General features: G+C 47.3%; 1 protein-coding gene across 1 annotated transcript in view; it reads right to left on the reverse strand.

The window, feature by feature from the left end:
* DMC1 (DNA meiotic recombinase 1) overlaps positions 1 to 14,761 on the reverse strand; it is a 1,571,258-nt gene that overhangs the window by 799,380 nt on the left and 757,117 nt on the right. The window lies entirely within an intron of this gene.

Here is a 14,761-nt window from a genome sequence, read left to right on the forward strand (position 1 = left end):
ACATAGCTAGTAAACCTGTGCCAGCTTTTCCCAGGTGTGTGTGTGTGTGTGTGTGTGTGTGTGTGTATGTGTGTTTGTACATGAATCCAATCTCAAAGTGTGTTTGTGTGTCAGCTACTTGTGCAGGGACACAAAGCACTGGTTGGACAGAGAGGGTGTTGGAGGTCTTAGCTTGGCCAATCGGCTGAGATCTCAACCCTATAGCTGTGCCAGTAGGGAGTCTCATTGGGGATCTGGAGAGAGAGAGGGAGAAACCAGCCCCAGACTGACTGTGATCTCTGTGTGCTCTTAAGGGAACTTGCACTTTACTGTGTGTGTACTTGTCATCCTCCCAATGTGTACATCCCCCACTGTTGCCAGTGGTGAGCATTGAGGCTCCCCATTTACTAGGCCAGTGCAGGGGAGTCACCATATTAATTGGTGGACAGTGAAGAGATATCCGCATCACATATTAATTGGTTGACAGCCACATCACATATTAATTGGCTTGTAGTGGTGTGGCTATTGAATTCCTGTAGCCTACATACAGTGGTCACTGAAGATGTTTATACTCTCAGACAGCCATGCAGTGAACATTCAGACTTTCACATCACAATTGTTTTATTTTTTTGTTAGCTTAGTTAGTCAGGGAGAGCAGACAAGCATGTCAGTTGAGGAGTATGGCAAGCTGACAAAGAGCCAGTTGGCTGAGATGTGCCAGGCTAAAGGACTGGTGCATGCCAATGTAAGGTACAAATGATTGTAGCTTTGAGCACAGCTGCATCACAGACCAGCAATCAGGAGGACAACAAGGTTGGCCTTAAGAGATGTACAACTCTCAGAAAATGCAGAGTTCAACCTTTCCACAGAGGACTTAAAAATCCATCTGGATTTAAAGAGACTTGAGCTGGAGGCCAAGCATTTGGAAATAGAAGCAGCAGAGAGACTGAGACATCTACAGGCTGAGGAAAATGAGAAATTGAGATGTCTTGAGGCAAAGGAAAAAGAGAAACTAATGAGAAATTAAGATGTCTAGAGGTTGAGGAGAAGGAGAGGCAGAGACAGCATGATAAGGAGATGCTGACTCTTTGCCAGAGTCATGGAGGTAATGGGGTAGGGAATAACCGAACCCCAGAAGCAACAAAGGTCAGTAAATTTCTTCCACAATTTACAGTGGGGGATAATTTTGATAGTTTCATTCATATGTTTGAGAAGGTCACCAAACTTAAAATAAAACAAAAAAAAAACGACAGATGCAGCCCTTCAGGAACACTTTAATATACAAAGATTTAGCGCTTTCATCAGTGGTAGCTCTGACTTCATCAGAATAACTTCATTTCAAAATCACACACTTTTTATACATTAAATTCAATCACATGCCCACAGTTAAAAACTACCTTTCCCAATTTTAAAGAGATATTACATCCCCTTTTCTAAAAAGCAATAAACATATACAGTACACATATAAACTTGAAATACTTTGCACCTTGTATAAAAATCTCACTGACCCCATTCTTATTAATACTGCAAAATATTTAAAAAAAACAATTCTGATTTCAATTTTAGTACACTACTTATAGATATAGTTTCATTGAGACCTGGGGGTATACCTGCATTGTACCTTATTTGCTATCTTAACTCTTTATATTCTAAGTATGTATCTGTGGGTCCCCCTCTTGGTCCCATATCCACTTTATCAACCGCTGTACATTTAAAGCTATGTGAGAGGAATTTTTAAATGTGTGTCACTAATGCATTCTTGTCATCCCCTCTGGATATGTCGTACTGATGTTGGTATATTCTTTTCTTAAACATACCCTTTGTCTTTCCTATATAAAAATTCAAACATTCCTGATAGATCGCTAAATAAACTATACCGGAGCTATAACAGCGGAACTTATATTGTATTCTTACTAATTCTCCAGTTCCAATTCTAGCTTCTGTTCCTTCTAATATGTACCTACACTGTGGACAAAGACCACACTTATGCATCCCACCATTTATCGCCCCTATGTCACATTTTTCGAGTAGAGACTTAAAGCACATATCCTTTTTGTAAACAATGGTGGGTTTGTTCCCAATTTTCTGAAATAGTTCAATGTCCACTCCAAAAATGTCACAATTGTGTCTAATAATGGCACTCACATCACAGAAACTGAGATTATAAGGTAAATAAAGGCACTTTGAAACCTGTTAGTGTTAACGGTCTCAATTGCATTTCCTATTCCACCCATAGCTGTATTGTCAATACATCCTAATAGTGGTAAAAAAATACCCTCTTTCCTTTTATGTTTAACCTCTCCTATTGTTTGATACAATAAGGTATTGGGATATCCCCTCCTTTCCAGCATGGTCCTTAACACATCACATTCCTTAAAAAAAAGTGTCCTCGCTACTGACCATGCATGCTAGCCTACCATATTTTCCCTTTACTAAGGACTTTTTTGATGGAAAGGGTTCCACTGGTAAAGTGGAGTAAGGAATTTGAATATGTTGGTTTCCTATATATAGAACTTTCAAATTTCTTTTGGTCCCTGTTTTTTGAGATGGACACGTCCAAGTAATGGCCGCACTCACTATTAGTTTCCATCGTAAATTTGAGGAAACTATTACTGTCATTAATATAGTAAAAAAACAGTCAAGTCTATCTAATGCATCCTTCCAAAAGATAATGATGTTGTCCAGGAAACGACCATACATACACCAGCAATTCGCAAACTCAGAATTAAACACTTTTTCCTTCTCTCATTGAGCCAGGACTATGTTAGCAAAGACAAGGGAGCATGCTGCCCCCTTAACCACCTCTTTCCTCTGTTTAAACAACTGATTTTCAAAAACTAAAAAGTTGTTGTCAAGGACGGCTTCTGCCACGGCCCTAATGGTCAATATCTTGGAATGATCAAAATTTGAGATTCTACAAAGGAAATCATAAAACTTTTCAACTCCCTCCTCGTGTGGTATGACTGAAAACAAGTCTATCATATCTATAGTGACAAAAAACAAGTCTTCAGAGTAAATCCGTGATGTCACCTTGGAGAAAAAATCCCATGAGTCTTTATAAATGTATTCATGTTTGTCCAAGATACCTTTCACTTGAGTATCCACATATTTTGCCAGTGGAAACGTTTTGGATGCCTTTGCGTCCACTATTGGTCTCAATGGAGGGTCGTTGATGCATTTATGTACCTTTGGGATTCCAAATATAGTGGAGTTTTTTGGTGAATCACCTTTAAATATTCATATTCCAGTTTAGAAATTTGTTCATTGAGTAATAGGTCATCTAACATATAATCAATCCTTTGATACGCTATATTCTTTTCATTAAGAGAAATCTACTCATATGTTTCAGAATATAGAATATTAAACATTCTATCAATGTCATCATTGACATCCATAACTACTAATCCTCCCCCCTTATCTGGCTTCATGATTCTCAAGTTGCTCATACCCAGGTTTTCTTTCAGTAGTTTATTCTGTGCATAGTCTAAGTTATGCTCTAGGGGGTGAGCTTGTGAGAAAAAAAAGAAGTTATACATTCACCATAATGTTTCATCTGAGTAGTTCTACTTCATTTGTCTTCAACCTGTGGGATACCGGATCCATATCGGATCCGAGCCGGCAATCTTACTAGCATCTGCTCCGAGCTCCAAGCTCCTCCCCTTACCCATAATACACCTCCACTACCTTCCAACCCCCAGATCGAGTTTGCTGATTCTTATACTGATAACCCGACCTGAGGAAAAAAACTTGTGACCTATAACTTCAGCCCATAGGCTGTTCATATGACAAGGTCCGGGGGAAGGAGGGAAGGACAGCTGAAGACAAATGAAGTAGAACTACTCAGATGGAACATTATGGTGAGTACAGAACTTCTTTATCTGAAGTAGTTTACTTCATTTGGTCTTCAACCTGTAGGACAGAGTCCCCAGCTACTAGACTCCTGGGAGGCCCTCATGGAAGGATATTCCGGAGCACCGCGAAACCAAATGATGCACTCCTTCTGGAAGTCAAATCCAATTTGTAATGAGAAATAAATGTATGAGATGAGGACCAAGTAGCTGCAGAACAAATATCATCCAAAGAGACTCTAGACCAAAAGGCTGCAGATGTAGCCATGGACCTAGTGGAATGAGCTTTCACCTGACCCAGTGTAGACATGCCTCTGTTCTTATAGACCTGAAGGATGCATGAAGAAATCCACCTAGCAATAGTGACCTTGGAGATAGGTTTACCCAAAAAAGGGTTTATAGAAGGAAACAAACGATCGGATTTACGAAAATTTTTTGTCCAGTGTAAATAGAATCGTAACTGTCTATGAACATCCAGCAGGTGGAGTTTGTATTCCATCTTGTTAGTAAAATTAGGAAAGAAAACTGGTAAATTGATGGTTTGATTGATATTAACTGGTGACACCACCTTGGGAAGAAAGGATGGATAGGTCTGAAGGGAAACCCTATTTTTGTGGAAAATCATATAAGGAACTTTGACGGACAAGGCCTGCAGTTATGAAACCCTTTTTGCAGAGGTAATAGCCACCAGAATAAGAAGTTATGTACTCACCATAAAGTTCCATCTGAGTAGGTAAACATTTGTCAGCAACCTATGGGTTATCGGATCCATATCGGATCCGAGCCAGCAGCTTCCAACAGCTGAAATCCGAGCGCCAAGCTCCTCCCCCTACCCATAATCCCCTGCCATCCCTGCCTGACCTCAGATCGAGTTTGCCTAAAAGCAACACTTGCAATATCAGAGAAGAGGATCACCTCTAAGACTAACATGGATACAATCTGTCATGACACAGGAATACCATGAACATCCAAGTAGGTCAGGGGGACGGAGGGAGGGATGGTTGCTGACAAATGAAGTTTACCTACTCAGATGGAACGTTATGGTGAGTACATAACTTCTTAATCTGAAGTAGTTAACTTCATTTGTGCATCAACCTATGGGACAGAGTCCCCAGCTACCTGAATCTTGGGAGGTCTTCATGGAAGGATGTTCCGGAGAACTGCGGAGCCAAAGGATGCTCTCCCTCTGGAGACAAAATCCAACTTATAGTGGTTTATAAAGGTATGAGAAGAAGCCCACGTGGCTGCTGAGCAAATGTCATCCAAAGATACTCTAGAACGAAAAGCAGCGGAGGTAGAAATAGACTGAGTAGAATGGGCATGGACTCCCTGAGGTGCAGGCCGGCCAGAAGTCTCATAAGCCAGAAGAATACACTGGGAAATCCACCTGGACAACGTGACTTCCAAAACAGGTTTTCCCAGACTAGGTTTAGCAAAGGATACAAACAGCTGGTCTGATTCCCTATGACCAGCTGTCCTGTGTAAACAGAATCGTAGTTGTCTGTGTACATCTAAGGAATGCAACTTGTACTCAACCTTATTCTGGTAATTGGGAAAGAAGACTGGTAAATTAATAGACTGGTTGATGTTAGATTCGGATGCAATTTTGGGCAGAAAGGAGGGACTGGTCCTGAGGGATACTCTATCTTTGTGGAAGGTCAAATACGGTGGCTTGGCACAAAGGGCTTGAAGTTCTGAAACCCTTCGTGCCGAAGTAATGGCAACAAGAAAAGCTGTTTTCCAGGATAAGAATTTGAGATCCACCGAAGCTGCAGGTTCAAAGGAGGAAGTTGTTAAAGCCTGGAGTACCAGCGCTAAATCCCAAGGAGGGACTACATCCTTCACCGGGGGTCTTAGTAAGAAGGTGCCTTTTAAGTAGGCCTTACACAATCTGGACGAGGTCAAAGGACCCAGATCACATCCAACATGGTAATGAGAGATAGCTGCCAATTGTACTTTGACTGTGGAGGAGCTAGCACCCTGGTCAAATAGCCCTGATAGAAAGTCTAATATTGCTGGCAACGGAGCTGTAAAGGGGTCTAAGTTCTGATGCTCCGCCCAGATAGAAAAACGTTTCCATTTGCTATTATAAACCCTTCTCGTAGATGACTTGTGAGCAGCTACTAGGATGGCTTTGACCGGGGAAGAGATACCTGGAGTCCTAGCTAACAGTGGAACTGGATCAACCAAGCCGTGAGCTTAAGGTTGTTCAGGTTTGGGGCCGGCAGGCCCAATGGGTGAGAGATCAGATCCGGAATGGGATCTAGAATCCAGGGAGGATTCACCAGATGAGACCATAGATATGGGAACCAAGCCTGACGAGGCCAGAATGGGGCAATGAGGATTATTCTGCTCCCTAACTGTCTGGCTTTCTGTAGAAACTTCAGCATCAGGGGAAGTGGAGGGTAAGCATAAAGTAGACCGGGTGGCCAAACATGCACCAGAGCGTCTCTTGGAGATTCCCCAGGTGGGGGAATTAGAGTGAAGTAGTCGTTGCACTTTGTGTTTGAGGGAGAGGCGAAAAGATCGCAACGAGGTTGACCCCATTTGGAGAAAATCTGCTTCGCTACTTTGAGATTCAGAAACCACTCGTACAGCGAGAGGATGGTGCGACTCAATCTGTCCGCTAGGATGTTGGACCGTCCCGGAATGTGCGTCGCTATGAGAAATTGGTTGGTGGAAATCCCCCATTCCCACACTCTCATGGCCTCTCGACAAAGTGGATTGGACCTGGTTCCTCTGTGTTTGTTGATATACCAGATGACCGACATGTTGTCCGTCTGGATCACAATTGTCCTGACGGGAAGAAGGCTCTGAAGTGCTTGCAACACTAACAGCACCGCCCTCATCTCTAGGACATTGATATGCAGTGAGGTCTCCACATGGTTCCACGTGCCTTGGACGGTCCTGCCCAAACAATGCCCCCCCCACCCGAGGCGAGAGGCGTCCGTGGTCACCGTGGCTAAGGGAGGGGACATAGAAAAGGGGCGCCCCTTCTGGAGGTCCGCAGACTGGAGCCACCACAAGAGGGCTCTCCTGCAAACCCTGCTGAGAGGAACAGGTTGGCTCAGGGGGTAATGTAGGAAGGACCACTGGACTTGGGGGGTCCATTGCAGGATTCTCATATTTAGGTGCGCCATGGGCAAGAGGTTGATGGTTGCTGCCCTCGAGCCTAAGGCCATCAGGACCAATTCCGCCGGAGAGGCTAGGCAATGAAGAATGGCCTGCACATGAAGTTTTAGAGATTACAGCCAGTCCGGAGTCAAGAAGGCTATAAGCTGATTTGTGTTCAATCTGGCTCCGATGAAATCTATGACCTGAGTCGGAAGAAGGGAAGATTTTCCCACATTGATCGTGATCCCCAACCGGGGAGCTAGGTGAAGAAAATAATTCCTGGCCGTGCAGAGTAGATGCCTTGTGGGGGCAGTCAAGAGCCAGTCGTCCAGGTATGGAAAGACCTGAATTCCCTGGAGTCTCAGGTGGGCCGCTACCACAGTTAACACCTTGGTGAACACCCTGGGGGCTGTGGTGAGACCAAAGGGGAGGACCCCAAATTGGTAATGGCTAGCTCATAGCCTGAAGCGGAGAAACCTCCTGGACCATCTGTCCATCAAGATGTGGTAGTACGCGTCCTTGAGGTCTATGGAGCACATCCAGTCGTTCTCCTGCAAGAGGGGGAGAATGGATTGAAGGGTGGCCATCCGGAACTTTTCTTTGGTTACCGCCAGGTTCAATAGAGAAAGGTCGAGGATTGGTCTTAAGTCCCCCATCTTTTTTGGCACCAAGAAGAACCTGGAGTAAAAGCCTGATTTGTACTGGTCTAGGGGGATGTGCTGGATCACTCCCTTTTCTAGCAGCTGCTGAATTTCTGTGGCTGCGGCCTCCCTCTGATCGGGTGGAACATCGGGGAGGGATCTGGATCCGAGAGGGGAATGGAGAAACGGAATCTCGTAGCCTCTGGATATAATCCGAAGCACCCAGCAGTCTGTTGTGATGAACTCCCAAGCTGCTAGGTGCCTCGAGAAACGCCCCCCCGACTGCCTTCGGAGTGGAGCAGTCGGGTAACCCCTCAGAGTTGCTGCGTGGGCCGATCAGAGAAAGGTTCTCTGGACCCAAAGTTTTTCGGGCCCCCTCTGCCTCTAGGGCGGCGTCCAACCTGTCTTGCTCTGCCCCTGAAGAACAAAGGTTCCTGAGCGAAACGGGACTACTGAGACTTCCGGAACCACATCTTCTTCTGTCCCTTTTGGTTCTTGGAGAAGGACCTTTGGGGAGCAGAGAAGCAGACTCCGACGGCAGACAGCGTCTTCCCGTCTTTCTTGCTCTGGACCAAGGTGTCGCGTACGGTCTTGCCAAAGAGGGCAGAACTATCAAACGGGGCGTTAGCGAATGACGCCTTAAAGGGTTCCGCGAAATCCTAGTGGCTGAGCCACGCCTGTCACCTTAGGACGACGCCCGCTCCGCTAGCTCTAGTGGCACCCTCCATAGCATGGGATAGTAGCTGCATAGAGGCATTGGAAATAGACCTGAGAGTGGCCATTCGGGTACAGTAAACTTGTTTGTCCTCTGCCGACATGGACTCTGGGGGCGACCCAGTGTACTCTTTGATAAGGTCCCGCTGGAGTCGTATTACGTGTGCCATATAGTTCAGCGACCTTACCGAGAAGGTGGCTGAAGCAAACACCCGCTTCCCCAAGTGGTCCATCACCCGAGACTTCTTGTCAGGAGGATGGACCATGGGACTCTCCTGGGCTAGTTCCCTTTTAGTGGCTGCCGCCTCCAATATGGCATCTACGGGGGCTGCCACTAAAAGGGAACTAGTGGCAGCCGCCACCAATATGGCATCTACGGGGGACCCCTTACTCCAATGTGACCTGTCCGAGGGGGGGCTAAGAATTCTGTCCAGCCTCTTGGGAACGGGCTCCACAGTGTCTGGCTCCTTCCATGCCCTGGTATTGATCAGGTCTACCAGGGGGTCGGCTGGAGGGGACACCCAAGAGGTAGACGGGCCTGCTTCAAACGCATCCAGAAACACGGACTCGTCCGAGGTAGGCTTTGGGGCAGATCACCCCCCTCTAATCCTGAGCATCTCCATGATGTCTCCAAATGAGATGTCTTCAGGGGGTGATCTTGGGGAGCCTTCCCCTTCCTCCAAGTCCGTGACCTTTGTCAAGGACTCAGGGGAGTCCATGTGCCTCCTTTTGCACTTGCGTTTGTAAGGGACTTCCTCGGGGAGCTGTCGAGGAGGCCTCACCAACCACATCCTGTTACATCCCAGATCGTTCCCTTGTTGGAACAGCAGGCTGTCCCTGGGGCCGGGTGACGGAAGTTGGGCCCGTCTGAGAGGGAGTGCAGGGTGGGGCCATAGCTAGGGCCGAGGACCTGGAGTCCCTCGACAGAACCCTCTCCACCACGTCGAAAGCCGAAGGAGAGCTGCTCACCCTCGGATCCGAGAGCAGTCCCTCCCTTGGATCCGACGTGCGGATCGGAGCCGGCACCGAGGTGATCGGATCCGAAGGGGCAGCATGCTCCGACCTGGACGGAGCCAAAGGCATACTAACCATCTCGGATCTGAAGCTCAGCTCTCGGCTCCGAGAGCTCGGATCCACAGAAAATGGACCCGACAGACTCGCCGGTACCATCGGCGCCGAAGCACTCGACTCTATCGGCACCGACAGTCCCCCGGCTCCAACGCTAGTCACCTCCAAAGACCCCGAACCCGGGATGCGGGTCGGGGAAGGAGCAATCGGGACAAAACAGAGGGTCGAGCTCCCCCCCTGGAGGGGGGGGAGGCAGGAGCACTCCCATCTGCAGCTGGGCCTGGAGGAACCTTCGCATCACCCGGTCCAAGTCTGCATCAGTTAAACTTCTTGTGGACCTAGAAGAGGCCACCTAGGTGGGACGGGAGTGCCGCCTCGATAACCTCAAAGGTGACCGGGCCTCCTCCTCCTCTGGCCCCGGCGAGAAGCAGGGTGAACGGAGCCGGGAAGGAGAAGGCTTGGAGGTCTCGGGTGGAGAAGCCCGCTTAGCTGGCGGAGCTGATGCAGAGGCTTTGGCCCGCCGCTTGTGATGCTTCTCTCTGCGCTTCTCTCTTCTGGCTTCCCTATCCTCTTGGCCCAAGGTGGGTGGTTAAGTCCCAGCCAAGGGAAGGGAAGTAGCAGAAGGCGCTACCGCAGCCCCGGCAGGAGCCACAGGGGGACCGGAGGCCGGAGCCGAGTCTGGGGGCAGAAATCCCGCCAGAATTAGCTTCGACCTCCAGTCCTTGAGAGCCCTGGGGTTGAACGCTGCACAAATAGCACAGCCAGATGACAGGTGTTCAACCCCAAGGCATAAAACGCACCAAGTGTGGCCATCCGCTGGGGAGAGCTTATGGCCACACTCGGTATATTTAGAAAAAAATGTTTTGGGGGCCTCTGCCACGGTAAACTAAAAACACACTCACTAGGCCCCAAAACCACACACACCCTAACGCTCTCACAAAAAAAGGGGGGGGGGGGGTAATACGAAAAAAAGGGAATCTAACGCCTTCTTTAAGGTAACTATCCTAAAACACACACTTAACAACTTCACACACAAACTTTAGCTAAATTCAAAAAAAGGAAGATTTTCCTCACAGAAAAATGCTCTCTAAGGCCTGGAAGCTCGAGATCAAGCTGCTGGTGTAACCGCGGCAAACTAGATTTGAGGTCAGGCAGGGATGGCAGGGGGTTATGGGTAGGGGAGGAGCTTGGAGCTCGGATCTCAGCTGTTGGAAACTGCCGGCCCGGATCCGATATGGATCTGATAACCCATAGGTTGATGCACAAATGAAGTTAACTACTTCAGATATGCTGTTTTCCAAGATAAGAATTTTAGATCTGTGGTTGCAGCGGGTTCAAAAGGCGGAGCGACCAGAGCTTAAAGAACAATAGTAAGGTCCCATGAAGGAACAGGATCCTTGACTGGGGGGGGGGGGGTGCGTAACAGAAAAGTCCCTTTAATAAAGGCTTTACACAGCCTGGAGGAGGCTAGAGACGCAGAATTTTCATCCACATGAAAATGAGAGATAGCAGCCAATTGAACCTTGACAGTAGAAGAACTAGCTCCGTGTTAAAAATTATCAGCTAGAAAATCAAGGATGGCAGAAATAGGAGCCGTGAATGGGTCTGAACTCCTTTGAGAGGCCCAAAAGGAAAAATGTTTCCATTTACTGAGATAAACCTTCCTGGTAGAAGACTTATGAGCAGCCACCAAAATGGACCTAACTGAGGAGGATTATCCAGGAGTCCTAGCAATCATGGGAACTGCAGCAGCCAAGCTGTGAGCTTCAAACTGTCCAGGTTCGGATGAGGAACCCTCGATGGGTGTGAAATCAGATCCTGAATGAGATCCAAGATCCAAGGAGGAGCCAGAAGGTGAGACCAAAGGAAGGGAAACCACGCCTGTCAAGGCCAGAATGGGCAATGAGGATCACTTTGCTCCCAAGTCGACGAGCTTTCTGTAGAAACCTCGGAACAAGAGGTACTGGGGGGGGTAAGCATACAGAAGACTGGGAGGCCAAGCATGGACTAGAGCATCTCTGGGGGACTCCCCCGGCAGGGGGTTCAGAGTGAAAACTTGCTGCACTTCGCGTTGGAAGGAGATGTGAAGAGATCGCAGCAAGACTGACCCAACTCGAGGAAGATCTGCTCCGCTACTGAAACATTCAGAGACCACTCGTAAGGCATCAGAATAGTTCGACTTAACCTGTCTGGTAGAATGCTGGACCGTCCCGGAATGTGCGTTGCTATGAGAAAGCGACCGGTTGAGATCGCCCATTCCCACACTCTAATGGCCTCCCGACAAAGGGGGTAAGACCTGGTCCCTCCCCGTTTGTTGATATACCAGACCACTGACATGTTGTCTGACATAATTGCAATGGTTCCCAGAGGAGGAAAGGCATGAAGGGCCTGCAAAACTAAAAGGACTGCCCTCATACATTGGAAAATATTAGGGTACAACCCAACACCCTAATAATGGGCGATTTCAACTATCCCACCATTGACTGGGAAAACAACTCATGTACCAACTCTTTTGTTCAACGTTTTCTGGAATTCATCAATTCCAACACCTTGGATCAACTTATTCACACCCCCACCAGAGGCAGCAATATCCTAGACCTGGTCATTACCAACATGGGTGACCGGTGTTCCACACCAGAGGTCAATTCCTTGTTGGTCAGATCCGACCACAAGCTAATCACCCTAGACATCCACATCCCGCTCCCACCCCCCATTATGGAAACCAGCATAAAAAACTTCTCAAAAGCCAACTTCACACTTCTTAATACAGAAGTGGCAAACTTCATGACACCCATGCAGATGGACAACAGAGGTACGACTGCTGAATCCTACACAAATGCACTTTATAAGCACTTACACGAGTGCATGGATCATGCTATCCCTAACATAACCAAGATGCTATCCTCTAAAAAAAGAAAGCCAATCGGGTTGTCCTCTGCCATAAACAAACTCTACAACAGAAGAAAGAAACTGTTGCAAAAAAGCGTAAAATCCCATGACTGGACGAGCTCCCTGGTCAGCCTCAGTAAGAAGCTGAGATCCCTCATAAAATCCTCCAAAGCTAGTTACGAAAACAAAATTGCCACTGACTCTAAAGACAGCCATAAAGCATTCTATAGCTATGTCAAGAATCTCAGTGGCAACATTCAGATCTGCTCTGAGTTACAGCACAATGGCACTAACTATACAGAACCAACTGATATTGCCAACATCCTGGCAGATAGGTTCAGTGCTAACTTTACCCCCCTCTCACCCCCTAGAGGGCCCATCTCTATACCGGAAGAATGCAAAGTTCTTGTAATCATGGCTGCACAGGTAAAAAACACACTCTCCAAAGCTAAGAACACAGCATCCATGGGACCTGACAATATCCTAGGCTATGTTCTACATGAACTACAGAATGAACTGGCACCCCACCTAAGTACCATGTTCAATCATAGCCTCACCTCAGGCTTTGTGCCCACTGAATGGCACACTGCGACTGTGATCCCACTCCACAACGGGGGAGCCACGGTGGACCCAGGGAACTACCGCCCCATTAGCCTGACGAGCCTGGTCTGCAAGGTCATGGAACGTATCATCATGGAACTCATAAACAAAGACATTGGTAATTTCCAAACTCTGGACCCTACCCAGTTCGGGTTTGTAAAAGGCAGATCATGTCTCCTAAACCCGATAGACGTCTTTGAAGCAGTCACCAAAGCCATAGATGAGGGTAAGGTGGTTCACACAGCCTATCTAGATCTCGCCAAGGCTTTTGACACCATCCCCCACCCTGGAATTATAGATAAACTCACTAAACTAGGCATAAATCCCTATGTCACAAGATGGGTTGCCAACTGGCTCACTGAGAGAATCCACACTGTGAAAGTAGCAGACTCCAAATTCGACTTCAGACCAGTGACAAGTTGAGTACCACAGGGTTCAGTCCTGGGTCCTCTCCTGTTTGGTATCTACTTCTCTGAAGTACAGGCTAACACATAAAGGTCTTTGGCTAACGAAGTTTGCAGATGACTGCAAACTAGGAGCCATAATCGAAACTCCTAAAGATGTGAACATCCTACAAAAGGGTCTCACTGAGACAGATGCCTGGTGTCAAAGCCATGGCCTGAAGCTCAATGCCAAAAAGTGCATTGTCATCCCCTTTGGTAAAAACTCTGTACCCATGAACTACCACATAGGTGGTTGTCTACTTAATACCGAAAGTGTGATAAGAGACCTTGGGACACAGGTGGACAATAGTCTCCCCTTTGACAATCACATTACCACATTGGTCAAGAAATCCTTCTACGTGGCACACCTTATCACAAAAGGTTTCTCATCTAGGAAAAAAAGAGGTCATTGTTCCCCTCTACTCATCACTCATTAGACCCATTACAGAGTACAGCACCTCTTTTGGTATATACCTCATAAGACATCTACAACAACTGGAGATGCCACAGAAATACCTCACAAAGAGGATTACTGGCCTCAAACAGATGCCCTATGCAGACCGTCTCAAAAAACTCCAGTTTTACTCTGTCGCATATCGCCTACTCAGAGGCGATCTCTGCCTAACATGCAAAGCTATGTCAAACCCAGAGCTGTTGGACATGCTCCACTTAAAGAAATCCCAATCCCTCCGAGCTACACGCTGTAGGGACCTAAACCTTGTCACCACAATAAACAGAACATGCTGGAGGGATAGATTCCTCTGGAACAGACTACCTATCTATGTCAAACAGAGCTCCTCATTAGCACTCTTCAAGAAAAATCTTGATGATTGGATGGGAAATAGGAAATTCGCCCAGGGGATCACTTCTGTGGCTCTGCTCGACAGGGGCACAGGAAAATAATTTTCTTGGGTGACGAAAGCCAGGGTACCTTTTTGGCTAGGCTTATATAGGCCCTAGGGCCAATAGCCTAGTACCTACCTACCTATGAACCTATGGAAGCAGGTCTCTACAGGGGACCACAGGCCTTGGACTGACCTACCTGAACAATGCCCCCCCACCCGAGTTGAGAGGAGTCCATGGTTACTGTGGCTTGGGCAGGGGCTGGAATAAGGGGTCGTCCCTCCAAAATGTCCAGAGAACACATCCACCATATAAGGGATGACCGACAGACTCGACTGAGTTGCATTGGATATGACAGTAGAAGTTCCAAAAGGGACCACTGAACCACTCACACGGGAGAAGCGTGATTGTCGCCGCCACTGAACCTAAAGCCCTCAACACTGATTCCACCGTTGGAAGATGAGAATGGTAGATTAGACAGACATGCATCCTTAGGCTTTGTACTCTTTCCGAGGTCAGGAAGATTTTGCACTGTAATGTATCTATCCTTGCCCCAATGTAATCTATCACCTGGACAGGATCTAGAAGTGATTTGGATGTGTTGATTGTGATCCCCAAATGC

This window comes from Protopterus annectens, chromosome 1.part0, assembly GCF_019279795.1.
Source record: "Protopterus annectens isolate FY-2018-M chromosome 1.part0, PAN1.0, whole genome shotgun sequence".
Taxonomy (NCBI): Eukaryota; Metazoa; Chordata; order Ceratodontiformes; family Protopteridae; genus Protopterus; species Protopterus annectens.